Source organism: Mizuhopecten yessoensis, unplaced genomic scaffold (genome assembly GCF_002113885.1).
Source record: "Mizuhopecten yessoensis strain PY_sf001 unplaced genomic scaffold, ASM211388v2 scaffold9977, whole genome shotgun sequence".
In the NCBI taxonomy this organism is placed as follows: domain Eukaryota; kingdom Metazoa; phylum Mollusca; class Bivalvia; order Pectinida; family Pectinidae; genus Mizuhopecten; species Mizuhopecten yessoensis.
Window position 1 is genome coordinate 469,570 of NW_018408317.1, and position 21,490 is coordinate 491,059.

The window sequence follows — 21,490 nt, forward strand, 5'->3', positions numbered from 1 at the left end:
AGCGTAGTAGAAACAGAGAGTCATGTTGTAATAGAATGTAACTTGTATGATGATCTCCGACCGGGTCTATTGCAGAAGGCTAGTAAAATCACAAGTGATTTTTACAATATGAGTGAAGATGGAAAGTTAGTTGTAACCCTTACTTGGCGAGGTCCTGTGCCAAAACCGGTGTTAATATTCTTAATCGCCGTCGCAACTTGATCGATAATTAAGCAGTAACATGTCTTTTAATGTCAATTATTTTCATAGTTTTATATTGGCAATTTTTTTAATTCATAAGTATGTACATATATGTAATACTTTTACAGTCTAGAATGATAGGGGAAGAGTGAGTGTCTCGTAAGTCTAATATAGACAGGATGCAAGGGTGGGTGAGTAGACATATTTTAGAGATCGTAATACTTGTACCTTTTACACGTGACACTATAATAAACTAATTTGAATTAGAATTTGAATTTGGTATGGAGGATCTCCCGTCATCACCCCATGCTATTTTACAAAATAGGGGAACTGAGAACAAGCCACCGATATATTGACGTGTTAATTGTACAATTTTGACCTGTCCTTCTTCCGCTAATTGGCATAATCGTAACTCGTGGTGATTTGACCCCTATCGGCTGTGACGTCACAAGTTCAACCCATGTAGCGGTAACCATCGAAGGAATAGGCGATTATCAAGAACAGCCAAGGTCATATAGCGTCAGATTAAGATTTTTTTCGAATATACGAGTTTGAGGGAAATTAAACAGAAATATGTTTTCGATCAAAGATATTTCTTAATTTTAGCTGGAAAGACAGTTTGCAATCAGTTTCTTTACTCTACACAGAGACGTATATAATTTATATCAGAGACGTATGTATTATACGTCTCTGTTTATATGTTTCTGCTCTACACTGAAAACTTATCCAATCATGTCGTCATTGAACAGCACTACGTCGTGATCAGTTTCTGTGCCGGAATATTTATATTAAAAAAAGGTACAGACTGTGGTACCTCTACGGTCTAAAGATACGAAAATATATCAGTGAAAATGTTTACAAAATAACTTCAACGTTGGTGTCTGCTGTTTTTAAATGTCAATATTTTTAATGACAAATCGACGACATTGTGTCTTCCTTATGTTAGGTCGACGACATTTCAAACATTTGATTGCATACAATACAGTACTTGTTTAATTTAGTTTAAACATATTTTATTGCCTAAAAAATGCAAAAGGATTTGGCACAAGTTACATGAACATTATAAACGCCCTTTTCTTATAAGATACATAATTAAATAATTGTATATACACATCATAAGATGGCTTTCATAGTTTAAATCACTACATTTATCTATTATTGAGAGAGAGAGAGAGAGAGACTTTTATGTACAAATTATAGTAGATTTTAAAATTTGTCATGAAAATGGAACCAGCCAGCACAGCCAGCGCAGTGATATCCTGGCACTATTCCATACTTTGAGCTATTCAACAGTTCGTCACGTCCCGTGCTTTGTGGCTTTCTCCTTTTCATTCCACCCTTTCTCGAAAATTCGTTTCCTCCGCACTGACTGTAACTGAATGGCCCATCACATGCCTATATTACATACATTATATACAACGGTAAGTGGAACTATTTACAGAAATAACGTAACGCACATCTCCACACTCACTCGCATACATTCAAGCACACGCACACTTGCATTCACGCTCTCGTGCACTTAAAAGAAAGTTAAACATTACAGAGGATTACTAAAATAATAAGGAACACACAAGTGCACGTTTTGCCATGTAATACGGACACAAGCTAAGAAATGAATATGAAAGATAATGAGGACTTTTGGAGAGGAGACAGAAGAACGTGACCATATTTAAAACCTGCGAGTACTCGATACATGCTGTTGGACATATATAAATATATTTTTTATTTTCTTCACTCGAATAATCTTCATGGCCATATAATAATTTCTCTAAGCTTAGAGGTAAGTATTCATAAAGATTTCTAAACATTTGAAATCTTTGATCAGTATATATACTGCATGTAAAAAAGAAATGATGAACATTTTCATTAGGATATCCACATGCACAAATAGGAGAGTTGATTAGGTTAACATTAAAGAGATCATCATTTAAAGGGCTGCATTTATGACGGAGTTTGGTTAGTAAAATATTTAACTTACGGTCACCGGCTAAATAAAAAACAGGCACTTTAAATGTTTCATTTTGTTTTTTGAGGCAGTTTGTGAAGCTCTTAAAAGAATGTGCAGTTTTAATATTAGTGTCAAGCTCATTCCATAGTCTTAAAGTAGAAGGTATGAACGAGTTGAGTGAAGATTGTAAGCGGAAATTAGGAATGGAATAGTTCTCAGAGTTTCTCAAATTATAAGGAGTTAAAGTAGCTACTAGTGGCGGGAGAAGGTCAGTTAGGTAAGAGGGAGTCATATTGTTGTGAATTTTGTAGAAAAGTTGAAGTTTGCGGCGGGTGCGACGTTGAGACAAGACTTCCCAAACAGTTTCGAAGTAAAGAGACGCTCTACTATCAAAAGATGGCAGGCCGGTGACAATACGCACCGCTTCTAACTCGAGTTTTCAAGTTTATTTGCATCGGCAGTTGTACAACCGTCCCATACTACGCAACAGTATTCAAGCAGAGGGAGTATAAAAGTAAGATAAATTCTGTTTAATGTCTTGCGATTTAAAGTATATTTTAACTTGCGGAGAATTCCTATTTGTTTCTTAACAGTTTTACAAATGTTATCAATATGGCGAGTCCATTTACAGTTAGCATCTAGGAAAATCCCTAGATGTTTAAGATGTTCAATAAAATCAATATTAACATTATTAAAAATAAGATTGACATCAAGCTCAGCATTGGTATTTGAAATTAGTAGTGCTTCAGTTTTATTAGGACTAAATTTAACAAGCCAATTTTCTGCCCAGTTATGATTTTTTTTAAAGATCTCGGTTATTAGTAGTTTCAAGTTCAATTGCGGAAGGAGAAGAGACGGATAGGGAAGAAGCATCAGCAAAAAGACGGGAAGGGCTGACGAGGTTATCAGTTATATCGTTGATATACAAGAGAAAAAGAAGCGGACCTAAGACAGAACCCTGGGATACACCAGCATTAGTTGTTTTAGTATGAGAAGAAACATTGTGGATGAAGACTTGTTGATGGCGATTCTGTACATAATCGGATAGCCAGTCTAAAAGATTTCCATTAATTCCATAGCTTTTTAATTTGTGTACAAGACCTGCATGCCAAACCCGATCAAAAGCTTTGGAAATGTCGCTAAAAACAAGACAGGTATGATGACGGTTTTCTAGGTTTATACATACATTATGATAAATTTCAATTAGTTGATGCACTGTAGAGTGAAATGGCTGAAATACAGATTGGTATTTCTATAACAATGAATTTTCTAATATATAATTATGCAGAAATTTTGTAATAACTTTTTCAAAAACTTCCCTTACAGTGCTTAATAAAGCTATTGGTCTATAATAACTGGGCCATTGTTTATCACCTTTCTTAAAAATGGGCATGACTAAAGCTTTTTTCCAGGAATTGGGATAAATTCCTTGATCAAGAGACTTTCTGAATATAAGAAATAGCGGAAATGAAAGATAAAGAGCTGTGTTTTTAAGCATTTGGTGACAAATTTTATCATATCCAACAGCTTTACCTAATTTTAGAGACTTAAGGATGTCAACAATATCAGCTTGTGTAAATTTTTTTTTATCTATACGACTTTGGGTTCTCATATCAACTTGTGGTAGAGGTACACCTGAGTCGTCTATAGTAGAGATAGACACAAAATAGTCATTTAAAATATTAGCTTTCCGTTCATCATCTACTGCAGTAGAATTAGTAATAGGGTCTTTTAGAGGAGGTATAATGTAAGATACATCTGCAATTTTAGTTAATCTCCGAACCAGTTTCCAAAAATTCTTTTGATTAGTTTTTGCATAATTATCTTAAAGTCCATTAATATCAGCATAAAAATGTTCTTTTGTCCTACGTTTGAGATCGTTGACATTGTTTCTATGTTTTTTAAAATTTAGCTAAATTCTCTACAGAAAAAACTCTTATAACTTTTATTTTTTTATGCAATCTATTTCTAATCCTAATTTCACGACGTATTTCAGTAGTAAACCACGGTTTATCATTCGGTCTAACAGTAATAACCTTAGTTGGAATACAAAGATGGGCATATTCCAAATACTTATCTGTAAAAAAACATTCCTAAATACGTATTGCCAATCGGTGTTTTGTAACAGGTTATTAAATTTAGGATAGTCAGCATTTTTATAACACCAAATCATGCGTTTAAATTTGTTAGTAAGAGAAATGTTTAGTTTAATTTCAACGAGAGTAGCGTCATGGTCGGAAATGTCCCTGTCAATTTCAATAACATCGGAAAAACCAACAACGCACATATCGCTCACGAGCACGGGGTCAAGGAGCGAAGCACTTGTTTGGGCCTACCCGATTTGTTTGGTTTATTACATTAGAAAACAGATACGTGCGGATAATGTCGTTCAGTTTATGACGAGTTTCAACGTTTATGTCACCAACTATAATGACATGTGGGTTTTCATCAAGTGCATTTTCAATGGAGTTTTCAAATTGTTCCCAAAATGGATTTACACAGTCATTTGGTCTATATACTGTACATAGAAGATACGAGGAGTTATTAAAAATAATTTCGACCCAGATGGCCTCACCTGATGGAAATTCTAAATCAAAACGCCGCTGGGCAGAGATTAAAGGCGAAATCTAAACAACGACACCCCCACCCTGTGAATATTCACGGTCTTTCCGGAAGGGATTATTATTAAAAGCTGGAAGTGCTATTTCTTCGTCAGATATACTGTTGTCTAAGTGGGATTCCGTGATACATACTACGTGAAATTCGTCTGCAATATTTTCAAGGTGAGTTAGCTTATTTCGTAAACTACGTATATTTAAATTGAAAATTGTTAATTCATCGGAAGATACATCAGGCCCAAGGTTTTCATGTATGTCCATGCAAATCAATAATAAAAGATGGAGGATAAGGATGAAATTAGTGTTACTGAACTAGCTATGAATAACATAAAAGAGAATACTGTATTGCGTGGTCTTAAATGTAAGAAGAAGGATTTCAAATAGATTTCTAAATTCATCAAATACGAAATTTAAATTAATTTTAAATATTGAAGATTAGCTCGAGTGGTTACGGTGTGTACGCATGTAGAAATTGCCGACCGCCACCCTGTGTGCTACTATATCGTTACCCATTATCAAGAACGGTCATGGTTGGGTGGCTATCGGCAAAGAACATTCAATTCAATTCAATTCAAGTTTATTCCGGGGGCCTTACGACCCATAGGCATACATAAATATAATACATAATATAACATACATATTTGGAGAGTGATCTCTCATGACATGCATACAGAACACAGAAAGTAACAAACAACATACTGACAGAGACGGGAGGTAACTCCGTGGCAATATTATCTTGATTGCGATTACATAAATGCCGAGTCAATCTACCAATTATTACTAAGTTTAATGAATATACATTTGACACCATTAGCAATAATACTTGTATTATACAGACAGACAGACACACACACACACACACACACACACACACACAGACAGACAGACAGACATACACACACACACAGAAGTATAAGTAATAATTATTTTTCAGTATATGCATGCTTTACTTTGCATTCGAAATGATACATGAAATACATATGAAAGGTGTTTAACGATAACATTCGCTTTTAGCCAAAGTATGTTTTTCTTTACTTAACGACAGAATGCCAAGGTATACATGGTTACAAAACATACCTATTGCATACGTATTTGGAGAGTGATCTCGCATGACAAGCATACCGAACACAGAAAGTAACATAAACATGTATGTATAAAATACATCATAAACATAATAGTACAAGAAAAATTAACTTAAGTTAAATTTAACTTAACAAACACATACTGACAGAGATGAGCCAATGTTACCTTGAATGGGATTACATTAGTGCTGAGTCAATCTACCACTTATGCATCACTTATTGATTAAGTTTAGTATTAAATATATGTTGTACAACATCAGCAATCATACTTCTGTTATACAGACAGACAGAAGTAAAAGTAATAATTCGTTTTCATCGATGACATGCTTTTCTTGGAATTCGAAATATACCTGAAATACATATGTGAGGTATTTAACGATAATATTCACTTTTAGCCAAAGTGCGTTTTTCTTTTCTTAAAGGCAAAATGAATATATTTTCCAAGATTATTTAGTTCCTTAACATTATTTATACTTAACAGTTGCACAAGTTTGAAAACGCTTGGTGATTTATAATAATACCTTTAATATACCTTAGTCTAATTTCTATATAAAATGGACATTGCAGTATAAAATGGAACTCATCTTCAATTTTAAAACTTTGGCAACATTCACATATTCTGCGTCTCCTATCAATGTTGTGATAGCGGCCATTTTCGATTTTTAACTGGTGTGATGACAATCTAATATTGGCTATAGATGTTTTATATATATTATCAATAGGTTTCAGTAAATAATATTGCATGCAAAAATGATCAATTAGATGTTTGTATAGGTCACCTCTGGCAGCATTTATAATTCTTGCTCTCATTTCCTGGGCGTAACAATCTTTAAATCGTTGTTCTACTACTTTGTACATATTACCATTTATAGTATCACTGGTCCAAAAGTAAGATAAACCATTGTTTACACCTGCGTATACACCTGTCCAATAGTACAATCGGACTCGAGGTGAAGGTCACACAGAAGTAAACAAGAGGGAAGTGGGAAGGGAAGGGGGAATAGTAAACAGGAAAGGTAAATAAAAGAAAACATAGATGGAGAACCGAAGGATGTTCCTGCTGCTATAAAGAAGAGTAAGTGTTAAACTGAGTGTTAGGTAGATAGACCGACAGATTATGATAATTTTGTATATAATGACAATGTATAGAAAAATGGGAAAACTATTTACATTTTCAGCATGGTATAACTATATGAATAACATAGTCATTAATTATATACAAGTCAGCTTGGCACAAACTGATTATACAAATGTGTACAATTGGTACACAAACAACACAGGGTAGGGTACTATAGGTAGACACTTTAGATAGCTTATATTGACAAGGTAGACAGAATCAGACTACGTAGAGGGTTACACATAGACCATATCATCTGATCATAGGTAAAACGAAAGAAGGCATGGGTAACAACGTAGGCATTTATTGGGGAGACACGTGAATCATACGGATATCAATCAAGACAGGCTACCTGTTTTAGTGATATCAGTGAAAACAATATAGTTGTCTTCTGTGATATCAACCATCATAGGATACTTGATTTGAGATATCAATCATCACAGGATATCTGGAATTGTGGTTCTTGACAATCAACACAGGATAATTATTTGAAGATTCAAAACAACACATATTACTTCTTTTGGATATCAAACAATACTTGATACCTATTTTGGATATCAAACAATAAATAGTACTTGTTTTTGAGAGCAAACAATGAATAATACTTGTTTTAGATATCAAACAATGAATAATACTTGTTTTAGATATCAAACAATGAATAATACTTGTTTTGGATATCAAACAATAGATGATACAATGCATATTACTTGTTTAGGTTAGCAAACAATAAATGATATTTATTGTTGGATATCAAACAATAAATTATATTTATTTTGGTTATTAAACAACAAATTATACTTATTTTGGATCTCAAACAATAAATAATACTTGTTTTGGATATCAAACAATGAGTAATACTTGTTTTGGTTATCAAACAATACGTTATACTTATTTTGGATATCAAACAATAAATAATACTTGTTTTAGATATCGAACCAATAAATAATACTTGTTTTAGAAATCAAAACAATAAATGATACTTGTTTTGGATATCAAACAATAAATTATATATGTTTTAGATATCAAACAATAAGTTATATCAGTTTTAGATATCAAACAATAAATGCTATTAGTTCTGATATCAAACAAATGATCCCTGTTTTGATATATAAAATAATAAATTATATTCGTTTTTATTATCAGGCCAGAAATGATACTTAATTTGGGTATCAAACATTATATGATACTTATTTTGGTTATAAAACAATAAATGATATGTGTTTTGGATATCAAGCAATATATATATGAAACTGATGATACTTGCCTTAGATATCAAACGAATGACACTTTTTTAAATTCTTTTTAAATATCTAACAATAAATAACATCATTCTGTATGCAATACAACCATATTGATGTCCAATATAATGGTAAGTTTGCATTACGATACAAGGATATGAATATCTCTAAAGGATTAACTATGTATATGGATCGATAAAAAGGATACTGGATCATCACGTTAAGTGATAATAGTACACACATCTTGAACGTACGTGACATTTTCAGTCAACAGTGAGGTTATTCGAGCGGAGAAAGTTGCAGAAGATATAGACGGTGCTGATGAAGATGTTGCTGATGCTGGTTGCAGGACGCGATACACTAAATCAAAGTACTGAGAGTACTTCAGTACTGATCATGCAGAGGAGTCATTGTGAAGAGTTGGAATGATGGAAGTGCAGATGGTGAATGTTTTTGATTAGGATTTTTTCCGAGTCTCTCGATCGTTTGAAGAAAATTCTCCCATCGCTGGTCCAGTAAGAATCAATGGACTTGGTCCATTCGGCTTGTTTAAGATCCTTAACTATCGCTTGCCTAGCTTTGGTCAGGTATTCGGTAATGAAGAGTTTAGACGGGTTATTTTTTAAGCGTTTTTTTATTTTTGAATACAGAGTTTTTAAGATTTCAGCTGCTAAACCGGCATATAATTTGATGTTTCCCTTCGCTAGTGGGCTTCCCAATTACATGAGACCTATAAATAATTTCAGGGCATAGTTCAACATTTAGCTGAGATTTACAGATGTCAATAATGACTGGGTCAGTGAAACGTTGTTGCTCTCTAGATAACTGAATGTTATGAAATCTGAGGGTGTTACTCCTACCGTACTGCTCAAGCTCCCCGACTTGGAACGCTAGGGAGCTAACCTGATTCTCAAGAGTTGAGCATTTGGATGACAAGGATTCGTTTAATGTCTTAAGTTCATTGATTGCAGTGGCCTGGTCATGTATCGTCTGCTGTAGCGGTATACTCATGTCTGCCATAGTATCGCGAACAATAGTCTGGAAAGTTTCACGGAGGTGGGGTATGCACGCCTCAGCCCATGCAGGTGCTATACTGGATACAAATGAAGGACTGGATAGGGGGGAATGCATCAAGCTGGTAAGGTCTATAATCTTGCCTTTGCCTACATCAAGTTGGAGTGGCTGGCCCTCCTCCATAGAGGAAGGTACCCCCAAGAATGAATTCCGCCTTCTATGGGTTGGGTGGTCAGTAAGCCTGGGGGACACTGAGTCCGGAGACTTCCTTTTAGCTGGGCCTGACGGGGTGGTCCTTGAAGCCGACCTTATGTAGTTAGAGTAGAATGACCAAATACGAAAAATACTAGAACGTGTTTAGTGGTCTATGTATATGACCTATACAAAGACATGTAAACCAAGATGGCTGAAGTTTTCGAACAAAGGACAGTGACGAGTCGGTTGACAAAAACATAAACGTCTCTTCATGGGTGGGTATAATCGGAGTGAAGATAGCATTATGTCAAGAAGATTAATTAGCACGCTGTCAAAATGACAGATATGTACCCACCGTCTAGAACACACACAGATGTATAACACAGCATTTCTTGGTGGAGCTGGTCAGATTAGGACAATGCAGATCGCCATCTTATGACGTCACCCCGACAGTACCTGTGTATTGATGACATTTCCGTCCACGTTCTTCCCCTGATCAGTATGGAGTTCTATTGGGCAACCAATCCGCAAAATAAACTCCTCCACTAGCATCTTTGAGATGGAATCCGCCTCCTGGTTCGGAAGGGCGAAGAACTCAATCCATTTGGTAAACTGATCTATTATTACCAATATGTATTTGTTCCCCTTTCTGGTTACCGGGAGGGACCCCACAATATCCAAATGCAACCTCTCCGTAGGAAGTCCTGCACGATAAGCACCAAGGCCCGCCTTTGGCCTAACCCGAGCTTTTTTGGCCCTGTTACATGTTTCACATGACTGGACATATCTTCGACAGTCCTCTGCCATTCCACGCCAAATGACGGAGTTTTTGAGCCTCTCAAATGTCTTCTCACGCTCTAGATGCCCTACAGACTCTGCATCATGGCACTGTTGGAATGCCTCTTTCTTCATCCCGATGGGAACCAGCGGTTTAATTTCAAGCGGATCCTCCCAGCGGTAGTACAACGCCCCCTCCCTGATTACGACCTGTGACTTGCAGGACCACCAATGTCTGACCACCAGTCCGGAAAGGCGTAACTCCTGCTTAGTCGGGACTGACCCTGTCTCTAGCCAATCCATTAGTTGTTTGAGATCAGGGTCGTCTCTCTGCTTGCTCCGTAGCTCCTGAGGTGTCGGGGCACCCACCCAATTACAGTCGGACACCTGTATGTCGTCAGTCAAACGAGCTTGACGGATGGTGAGGGGGGCGACGTTATCAATGTCCTCCTCAAAAACCTGCCACTGGCTCGGGCTTGAGTGCAGTATGGACAGCCACCACAGGGCAGCGCACTTAAAGGTACTTCTGGGGAATAGCATTCATACGGAGACAACTCATCCGGTATTCGTGACAATGCATCAGCATTTCCATGGCATTTTCCCGGTCGATGTTGGATTGTCATGCTTTACTGTGATAACTCCTCAACCAACCTCGCAAGCTGGCCTTCTATGTGTTTGAAGTTAAGCAGCCAGGTTAAACTGCAATGATCTGTTCTAACAATGAAAGGTCGCCCAAGCAGATAATGGCGGAATTGCCTCGTGGAGGTTATGCTCGCCAACAGTTCTTTCCTTGTGGTGCAGTATTTCCTCTGTGGAGCTGTCAAGACCATGCTAGCATAACTCACTACCTTCTCCTTCCCATCCTGTACCTAGCTCAACTCGGCACCCAGAGCCTTGTCAGTAGCATCAGTATCCAGGATGAAGTTTCCCTCTGTATGCGGGAAAGCAAGTGTCACTGCATTGCACAGAGCCTCCTTGATTTCCTCAAAGGCCTGTTGATGCTCATCCATCCAGGCCCACTCCTTTTTCTTGCCCTTCAGTTGATGAAGGGGCCATGTCATATCTGCTAGGTGTCTCGGTGGTAGTTTACAAAACCTAGGAAGGATTCCAGCTGCTTCTTATTCTTCGGTGTTGGCCAGTTCTTTACAGACTCAACGTGTTCTGGATTGAGACTCCCTCCGCTGATACAATTTTCCCCAGGAACTTGATCTGGCGTTGGAACAGATGACATTTGGAGGGTTTTACATTTATTTTTCATCGTCTAAAATTTCATTAGCTTTTGATTTCGATTTGTTGAGAATATGAACGAAATAATTAACAATTTTGAAAGTCTGGTTATAGTCTTTACATAATTTATGTATGCATCACCACTCATAAAAGAAACAATGGATAATTCATTTATGTCGAAATCAACAATAATTGTCCAGACAACATACCCGAGTTCAACGCCCCTTTTCAGCAACGTTTTACTTTTTCACAACGCATGCCGATTTATAACTAGTTACAGACAGAAACTGTTTAATTTTATTTGGCATCATTACCTGTCAAACCTCAGTGACAGTTACACAATTTGAAATGCAATCCGGTGTTTCAAGTATAACAATGTTTTCTTTTCTTAATTTCATTTTTATACATCTCTATACACTTTCTTTTATAGACTTATCGACAAATATTTAATATACACTTTCTTTCTATAGCAATTACCAAACAGTTTTTCCCACCTTATTTCAATCATTATTTTTGTGACCTGACGGAAGCACGCAGAGGATTTAATATCAGGAGAAAACCCGCGTGGTCGGGCAGGAAACCGGGATTGAATCCGGCCATCTTAGTGAAGACGAGCGCGCTATCCACTACGCCATCCGACCCATCATATACGTTACGCACAAGAACAAATATCTTCTTTAGCTTTGAAAATGGCGTCATTGATGCAAAAATTATATTGTGAATACATTTTTACCAATCATCAACGATACAAAAAATCTACATACGGGAGACCGGGGCAAGTTCGGCCACCCCTGATAGTTGTGTTTTCGAGCTAATATTTACAACTTTAAAGATCTAAGCAGTTAAGTTGGCTGGGCACTCACACGAAAAAATGGCGAGGAAAACTCTAATATAAAATTACTAAACTGGAGAAAATTACTTTTGAGAGGGTAGACAAAAAATCATGATATAGCTTCTAGTTATATGCGAACTTTCTGTAAACGGCATTGCTATTTTTTTACGGTCAAACGTGTAACACACTGACAGCTTCAAATGATAATACATAAAAGCCAATCCAAGCACTCACAACCATATGGCTGTACGATAAGTATTTATTGAAATATCAATTTGGGCCCGGACAGTTTCCGCCAATGATACCGTTGCAAGTTCGGCCCATGTAACACATAAAAAGTTGTAAAATTGGGTGTAAAATCGGACTTTGCTTTATAACGTCATAATTAAGCTGATTCAAATGGGGCCGAACTTACCCGAATGCCTGTCCGAACTTATCCCATTGCGGGGCTCGTTCGGCAATCCGATCACCCGACAGGGAAAATTAAATAATGTTCAAAAACGGACGTGCTGCCATACTTCCCAGAACAGACTTTAATAAAAATGGGTCGAATTTGCCCCGATCTCCCCTATTGTTATGTCGGTCTTAATCTCATTATTCAATTATAGCCTTTGGCTGAGTTCGATACCTGTATTTATCGACCCGAGAAAAGATATATTGACCGAGGCCACAGGCCAATACAGGCAGGCCAGGCAAGCGGTACACCATCTCATGACCAAACGTCAGAGGAGACCTTCGTCAAATCGGTCGAGTAGCGGTGGTCGGAAGCCAATACCACTTTACGGATTTGCAGTTGGAACGTACAGAGGGGTTTAAAAAATAGGATTGAGAACACTGATTTTTGTAATACCTTTAGTCAGGCGGACATTGTTGGCCTTTCGGAAAGTTGGTTAGCAACGATGATGACTTAACTGTAAAAGGTTTTGAGTGTTTCAAAATGTAAAGGAGGAGGTTTAGTATGTCTTTTCAAGCCATGGCTTTGCGATTTTATTTCTCTGGATTCGGTAGAATGAGACAGTATTCTATGGATTAGAGTTGATGGTTGACTTTTCCCTGATCAGAAAAGTGTTTATATAGCACTTACATATTTACCGCCGGATGGTTCTGTGTTTCATCGTACTTATGACGAAGACTTCTTTTCGTTGTTAGAGAACAATATCGGCCACTATAGTACTTTAGGTATGGTGTTTGTAACTAGAGATCTTAACAGCAGGACTGGCCGGGAACCGGACTATATACCTATAGACGCGCTACATGACAGCGTTCATCGGCAACTTGATGGGTTTATTTGTTACCCTCAGGAGCCATGTGACGTCACGCGTAACTCAGAGGACTCGAAAGTTACTACGTTTGGTCGTAATCTGCCGAGCTATGTAAGTCAACGGGTGTTCATATCCTTCATGGTCGGACGACAGGTGACCCGGATGGTAGATTAACATTTTGTAATTCTAATGGTACTAGTGTTATAGACTATGCATTAACTGATAAAATGTCAATGTCGTCTGTCAAATGTTTTGAAGTAGGTTGTTTCAGTGAACATTCGGATCATGCGCCAATACGTCTAATATTGAATTGTCTACTGTCAGAAAACACTGAATGTAATTGTTGTTCTGTTAATGATAAGTATGCTACAGTAAATAACGTAGCGTGGTCAGATAAAGCTAGAAGCAAGGTAACAAACGACATTTATGATGCTAGACTCTTGATCGAAAGCTCGGTTGGCCCGCTTACTGACTCAAAAGAAAGTATTGATACATGTTTAGAAAATTTTGTGGAATGTACTCGTACTTTATTTGATAAATTTTGTCTTTCCAGTAGAAAAGTATTGAATTGTTCATGTTCTTGTCATACTATTACCTCTGTAAACAGAGGACCAGATAAGCCCTGGTTTGATAACAATTGTAGATCGTTGTACAAAATATATAAAAGTGCATTATCAGTGTTTAATGTTGAACGGTCATTGGCCAACAGAATAAGTCTTACACAGGCTAAAAAACGGTATAAAGTTTGTGAGAGGAAATTGAGGCGAGAATATTTAAGAATGGAAGGGAACATGCTAGATTTATTAAAACGTAATAATCCTAAACAACTTTATCGTAATTTTCGGAATCGTAAGACATGTAATACTGGTGAAATATCATTAAATGATTTCTTCAATTACTTTAAAGATTTGGCAGGTGTAGCGAATTACAATGATATTTTGGAAGACAAAAACACTGTATCCTGAACTTGATATAGATTTTAATATAGATGAATTATTAGAAGTAATTAAGGGTCTATCTAGGGGTAAATCTGATGGTATTGATATGATACTTAATGAATATTTTATTGAATATAAAGATATTTTTTCACCGGTTTTATTAAGGTTATTTAACACTATGTTACAAATAGGATATTTTCCAGAGTCTTGGGCTTAAGGCGTCATTATTCCTTTACATAAAAAAGGCGATAGAAACAATGTCAATAATTATAGGGGAATCACATTAATTAGCCATTTAGCTAAACTGTTTACGTCGTTGTTAAATAATCGTCTGTTAAAATGGAGTAAACGAGAAAATATTGTTTCCGATGCTCAGTTTGGTTTTAAGCCTGGGTTTGGTACAAGAGACGCAATTTTTGGATACATAGTTTAATTATCAATTCGATAGAACGAAACAAGAGGCTTTATTGCGCTTTTATTGATTAAAGTAAGGCATTTGATAGTGTGACACACCAGAATTTGTGGTATAAACTTTGGAGAAGTGGTATTAGGGGTAGACTACTTAAGGTAATTAAATCAATTTAGGATAATGTACGTTCATGTGTGAAATTACATGGTAAATTATCCGCCGTGTTTGATCTACATGTCGGATTATTACAAGGGGAATCGTTATCTCCCATACTTTTTTCATTATTTGTAAATGATATGGAAAGTGAATTTATAAATTTTAATTGTCAAAGTTATGAATTACAGTTATTAAACCTTTAATGTTTAAATGTTAATATAGAAAAAAACTAAAATTATTGTTTTTAGAAAAAGAAAAATAATTTTACCTTATGAAATTTGGACTTTCAATGGTTAATCTATCGAAATTGTTGATAAGTTTTGTTACCTTGGATTAGTTTTTAATTATAATGGAAGATTTACTGTAACACAAGATACATTAGCTTGTCAAGGACGGAAAGAATATTACCACTTAAAAAGAAAAATGAAAGATTTTCCCCTTAATACGGAAACTATAATGTCTGTCCTCTATATACTCCTTTTACGTACCAAGGCAAACACAACACAACACCTAAATAGCAAATAGCTGCTCGACCGATAGCAAGGACGGAGTCGGCATTTATTCATAAATATAATATGAATATAATGAATACACATTAACAAAATAACTACTCTGACTTCATTTACCGTACACACAAACAATCCTCCCACATATACGCTCGCATGGTTCATCGCCCTACATCTCCTAACGTAAAACCAAGCGCGCCACCCAACCTAAAAACCTTATTAGGCGCGACAGGTGTACCAGCCTGACAATGCTTAAGTTCTTTTTACAAAATTGATCCTGGGATTTCCTAAATATGACGATGCCCACACATACATCTGTTACATAAACATCAAATTCTGCTATAATTTTATTTCAAGCTGTACTACGCCGCGCGAGGTGCGAAGCTAGAATGAACATACACGTGCCCGTAAACTACCCCTAGCATGTGCCTCAATCTGTTTGGTCAAAACCTCTGCACGGGACAGGCAACTGCCCTCGTATACTCCGTGTATACAGGACAAATAGTTCCCACTATTCTCCGAAACGCGGGAAAGTAATATTATTCGATACATATGTTGCATGTATATTGAATTATGGGTGTGAAATTTGGGGGCATAATGTATCGCCAAAAATTGAAAAAATCCATCTCCTTTTTCTCAAAGACCTATTAAATGGTAAGAAAACTGTCAATACTTCTATGGTTTACTTTGAAACTGGGAGATATTCATTATACGTGCAACGTAAAATGGCCATAATGAGATATTGGTTAACATTTTTAAGTACTAGTAACTGTGTTTTAAAATCATGTTACGACGCATTAGTCGAATTGAATATCAGAAAACCTAGTTGTAAAATTATTTGGGTTTATCAAATTAAGCAAGAACTATGTAGTTTGGGTTTTAATTATATTTGGACTTGTCAATATATACAAAATGAAAATCTTTTTTTGCAAATGTATGCTCAAAGTGTTCATGATGTATTTATCCAAGAATTACGCAGTGCTTTTGATGCATCTTCAAAATGTTATTTGTGCAAGCATCTTGTTGATACCTTTTGCGTCAAGTTCTATCTGACTAGGCCCATTAATATAAGGATACAAAAGTTATTGAGTCAATTTCGCATGCAAGCACACAGTCTTAACATAGAATCTGGGCGCTATAATAACATTCCAAGAGGTCAGAGAATATGTACAGTCTGCGATAAAATTATATCGAAGATGAAGTACATTTTGTACTACTTTGTCCTGCAGATTCTGATTTAAGAAAAACATACATCAAACAGTATTATTATCGACATCCAAGTGTCTATAAACTAATAGAATTATGTACCTGTAAAAGTGTTAAATCTTTAAATAGACTGGGTAAATATTTGTGGCAATCTACTTCTAAAAGGAAAATTATCCTCGCTCAGTAGTGATATTATATTAAAACATTATTTGAAACCACTTTGTTATAAGTGTACATGTATAATAATAGTTATTTGAGATTCGTTAATAGCGCGTTAAATAGTACTTTAATGACATCCCATGGTTCTCTCTGGCTGTTTGAAGTTATATGTAGTGTTTTCATTATGATGTCATCCTTTCATGTCGTCACATATATACAGGTAGTAAAGTCACGATTATATTGTTATATACTTCTCACAACTTTACGAAAAATCATGCTGTAAAACTGCAAGTGATGTCTGTAGGCATATAAATATTTGAATGGAATTGTCCTCCGCCATCTTGTACATTACATATGAATTTTGAATATTTAATTATGTATGTATGTGACCTATATGCTGTATTGCATTTGCATATAATAAAACTTGAAACCATATCTTTTCTCGGGTCGATAAATACAGGTATTGACCGAAGTTAAAGGCTACAATCGATCTATTATTTTACAAAACAGTAATGTTAGCAATCTGAAAAAAACTCAATGAAAAAGCTTCGGAAGTGGTACGGTACATCGTTTGGAGACACGTCATAATTTTATTTTTAGAAACACCCAGTCTTTCAACAAAAATCACGCGCTCCAAGTCAATATCTGTTTTTATCGGTTGGCACGTGATTCACTTTTGGCCAATCACTTGTCGGGAATAATATGAAAAAATAATAATAGAGTTTATATTTTATTGTTATCCCTCGACTAGCCGACTTTAAATAAATTTTATCTTGCCTCAAAAAAATAAAAGATAAAAAATACACATCTTTGAGATCCATATCGGATTACACTTTACACTGTTACCCCCGTATATACTGTGATAATAGATGATACATACATTTAATGTTACGACTCACTAAATCTCTCTGACCGCCGTTTTTGCACGGACTCTAGAATGATCGTCAACATGGAATTGCTTGTTTGGCTTTTGAAAACTCCTTATCAAATCTTACGAATATGTCTGAATCAGATTCTGAAAACGCAAATAAAAGGAAATTTGAAGGCTCTCCTGATGCCCCTGATCACCCCCGGCACAGCAGCTGGTCACGTCCGTGTGAACTCACTGCCTAACCCGACACCATTATCGGGCTTGTCCCACCATCGAATTGACATTGGGAAAGATAAAGTCATTGATATGAACACGATTATCAGATCATCACTAGCAAACCCTGATCTTGCAAAATCCATAGCGCCTGTGTCGGCTGAGGCATTCGTACCCTGTATGTGAGACATGATCAAGGTCATTATCCAGACTACTATGTCCGACCTTCTCCAACCACTCAGAGAGACAATCCAAGAACAGGAGACTATTATCACCCATCTGAAATCTTCAAATGATTTCCTTAGCGAAAAATGTGTCACACTTGAGGCGGAACTGGGTAGGTTGAGTGTTTCCCTTGATAATAAAGCTAGCTTACTTGATGACAAAATAGAACAGCTGGAACAATATGGTAGACGTAATACACTCCGTTTTCACAATGTGTCCTTAAACGCGGATGAGAAGAGGTTCACCGACCCAAAAATCATTGACATACAGTATGTCGATCCAAGCTCAAAGTGAACATGGGGAAAGACGCTATATACAGATCACATGTTACTGGACGTGAAAACCGTGATGGTAAATATCAAATTATATGCAGATTCCGCAGCTGGAACGTTAAAAATGAAGTTTTCAGAAACAAACGGAATCTTAAGCACGACCGGGAAAAACTCTTTCTTACTGAAGGCCTCACACAGACCCATCAGTCTATAGTCAAGCTACTAGGAAGGGCCAAATGGAGTAAAACCATCGATACCTACTGGACCACAGACGGACGAATCTTTGTAAAGACCTCACCGACCGCCGACAAACTTCTGATTAAAAACCTTTCTCATCTGTTTTGCAAGTGATCCCATCCCTCGTTACTGAGGATGCTGCGAGATCTGACAGTCACTGAGTTACATGTACTCTACCAGTCAGGCACATGTAGTTTGTGTCTTGAAACCAAGATTAATGAAAAAATGTAAAATAAATAATCTAATTGTCCGTAACATAAGAAGTTTTCATGATTGTCTAAATTTTGTTTAGTTTCGCTTAACAAAGTAAAGATCAAACAACTTCTGTTTTTACACAATTTTAATAAATGTATATGTACATGTAATAGTCAGAACAAACAGCAATAGCATGCATAATCACCAACATCAAAGTGTATATTTTCCCACCATGTATAACCCTCATCCACCCAATCATGTGTGTTGAAAAGAGAGAAAATATATCTCCTTATTTCTTTTCAATTTTGCTTGATAATGTAATCACTGTAAACGTTAACGTGCAATAACGAGTATAATGAACAGTAATGAATACATATGCATAAATGCATAAATAGATTTACTAAACATAATTATACAGAATATATATTTACATGTACATATTTTATGTATGCCAATAAGAATAACTGGTGAATCCGAGTGTTCCAGTTTTTGTGAGTCAACTCCGGTCAACGAACCTGATTCTGTTGTACAGTATCAACATGGAAAAAGTCGATATGTGTGTACATAGAGCACTCGGTATACGAGTGCATGAGAATGGGAAGACCTCATGAATGACTACAATGTCCACGCAAGGCACTTTGCTGTTTTTTGTATAATACTAACAGGGAAAAATACATTCTCATGACACTCGGTATACGATTGTATGAGAAAGGAAAAGAAACCTTATGAATGACTACAAAAGTACACACAGTACACTTGGGTAGCAGAATACAGTAGAAATGGCCCGACTCTGATAAACAAGGCACATGTCGAGGAAATGTAAACACAGCGGATTTACCCTACACAACAAATGTATACATGTATATATATTTGTAAACTGCATTACATTTACAATACATATAAAGTACTGAGAAGTGTATAAACCTCTTTTTTCTATGTATGTCACTTGTGTGAAAACCATGGTTACCACATCAAAAATTACCAAAAAATGCCAAAAATTGCTATTTTTAACCCAAAATTTGACCCCCGCAACTAGTAATTTTTTTCCTAAGCTCTGTCTGAAATTAAAGATTACATACCTGGTTGCAGAATTATCTGGGTCCCAGTAAAGTTGTAAAACTTGATTTTTTGCAATTTTGCGTCGTGTGCTGTTGTCAAAATTTTACCTCCTGTAAAGCTAGCTTTTCATGTGTACGCACCCATTCGGATTATGGGCAAAATTTTATTCTCGAACCAAAAAGATCTTCTTTCTTTTTTACAAATGTGAAGCTCACATAGACCACTTCATCATGCTTATACCAATTTTAGTACAGATTTATTTTTATATTTTTTTTTACATATCATTATACAGGGGTTAGCCATTTAACAAAAATATCACCCATGGCCACAACCCTCTACTGTACACTGCTACCTTGATAGTATTTTCTCCAAAAATATATTGTAAACATATATAATACTAATTTTGTGGTGTATACTGGTGTACCTGAATAAGGTTTATAAATATCCTTGCTAAATGTTAGTACACCAGCGAAATATTTAGACATTTGCATGGATATATCATATAATTTCATGTGTACATGAGGTATACATGTATGTATATAAGATTTATAGAAATATATGGATATACATGTTCTTCAAGTTCCTAATTACCTTGTAAATATGTTGTGTATGAATGTATACGATATATAAAATAATAATCATGAATAGTAAATAGTAAAATGTTTTAGGAGCACAACTTGTTATATTATGGAAAAAATACATTCCCGAGGCACTCGGTGTACGAGTGTTTGAGAATGGAAATAACTTAGAATTACTGAAATGTACACACAATGTACATTACTATTTTATCCAAATAAGTACTGCAAACATATATAATACTGATCTAAGAGACTCGGATAATCACATAAATTAAGATGAATGACTGAGTTGTCAAGATTCCCTTGCATAATTGTAGCACTCCAACACAGACAAGCTAAAATTGACCATTTCAGCGCATTTTTTGTTGTTGTATTAAATGTAATATACAATGTTTACACTTCTCTTTGTGTAATGGCTGTATATTGTAGATAATACTTGTATATTATTATCTAGTTATAATGTATATAAGATGTACAATGTGTGTATATATATAGGAATACATATGTTTTATATGTATGTGTGTAAAAAAGAATACCAGTAAGATAATGGAGAAATTGTGACAATCTGTATGTTTGCATGTAGAACACACAAACGAGTATAGCTGTGTGTGAGAATATGTGGGTAGGATTGTATATATGTATGATTGTATATATTGGGTATGAATGTATATATGTATGATTGTATATATTGGGTATGATTGTATATATTGTGGGTATGATTGTATTTAAGGAATGATTTTTATTTTTTCAACATTTATGAGGTCAAAACAACAATGGGTTTATGGACATATTGAATGAATCGCGTTAGCGATTCATGTAAAATATGTCCAAAAACCCATTGTTGTTATGACCTCATAAATGTTGAAAAAATAAATATCATTCCTTATATTTACATTGACGAATCCTTTCAGTGGATCGATATAACAACGAATAAAACAAATAAACAGGGTTTGTTCCTGCTTATACACGGGTGCAA

The 21,490-nt window shown here is 35.7% G+C and overlaps 1 protein-coding gene across 1 annotated transcript in view; it reads left to right on the forward strand.

Moving 5' to 3' along the window:
• Positions 1-4,516: 4,516 nt before the first annotated feature.
• Positions 4,517-21,490, forward strand: part of LOC110459152 (solute carrier family 23 member 1-like) — a 55,794-nt gene continuing 38,820 nt past the window's right edge. Inside the window, exon 1 of the mRNA XM_021511263.1 lies at positions 4,517-4,911. The gene's annotated coding sequence lies outside the window, so the exon portion shown is untranslated. The remainder of the gene's footprint in view (positions 4,912-21,490) is intronic.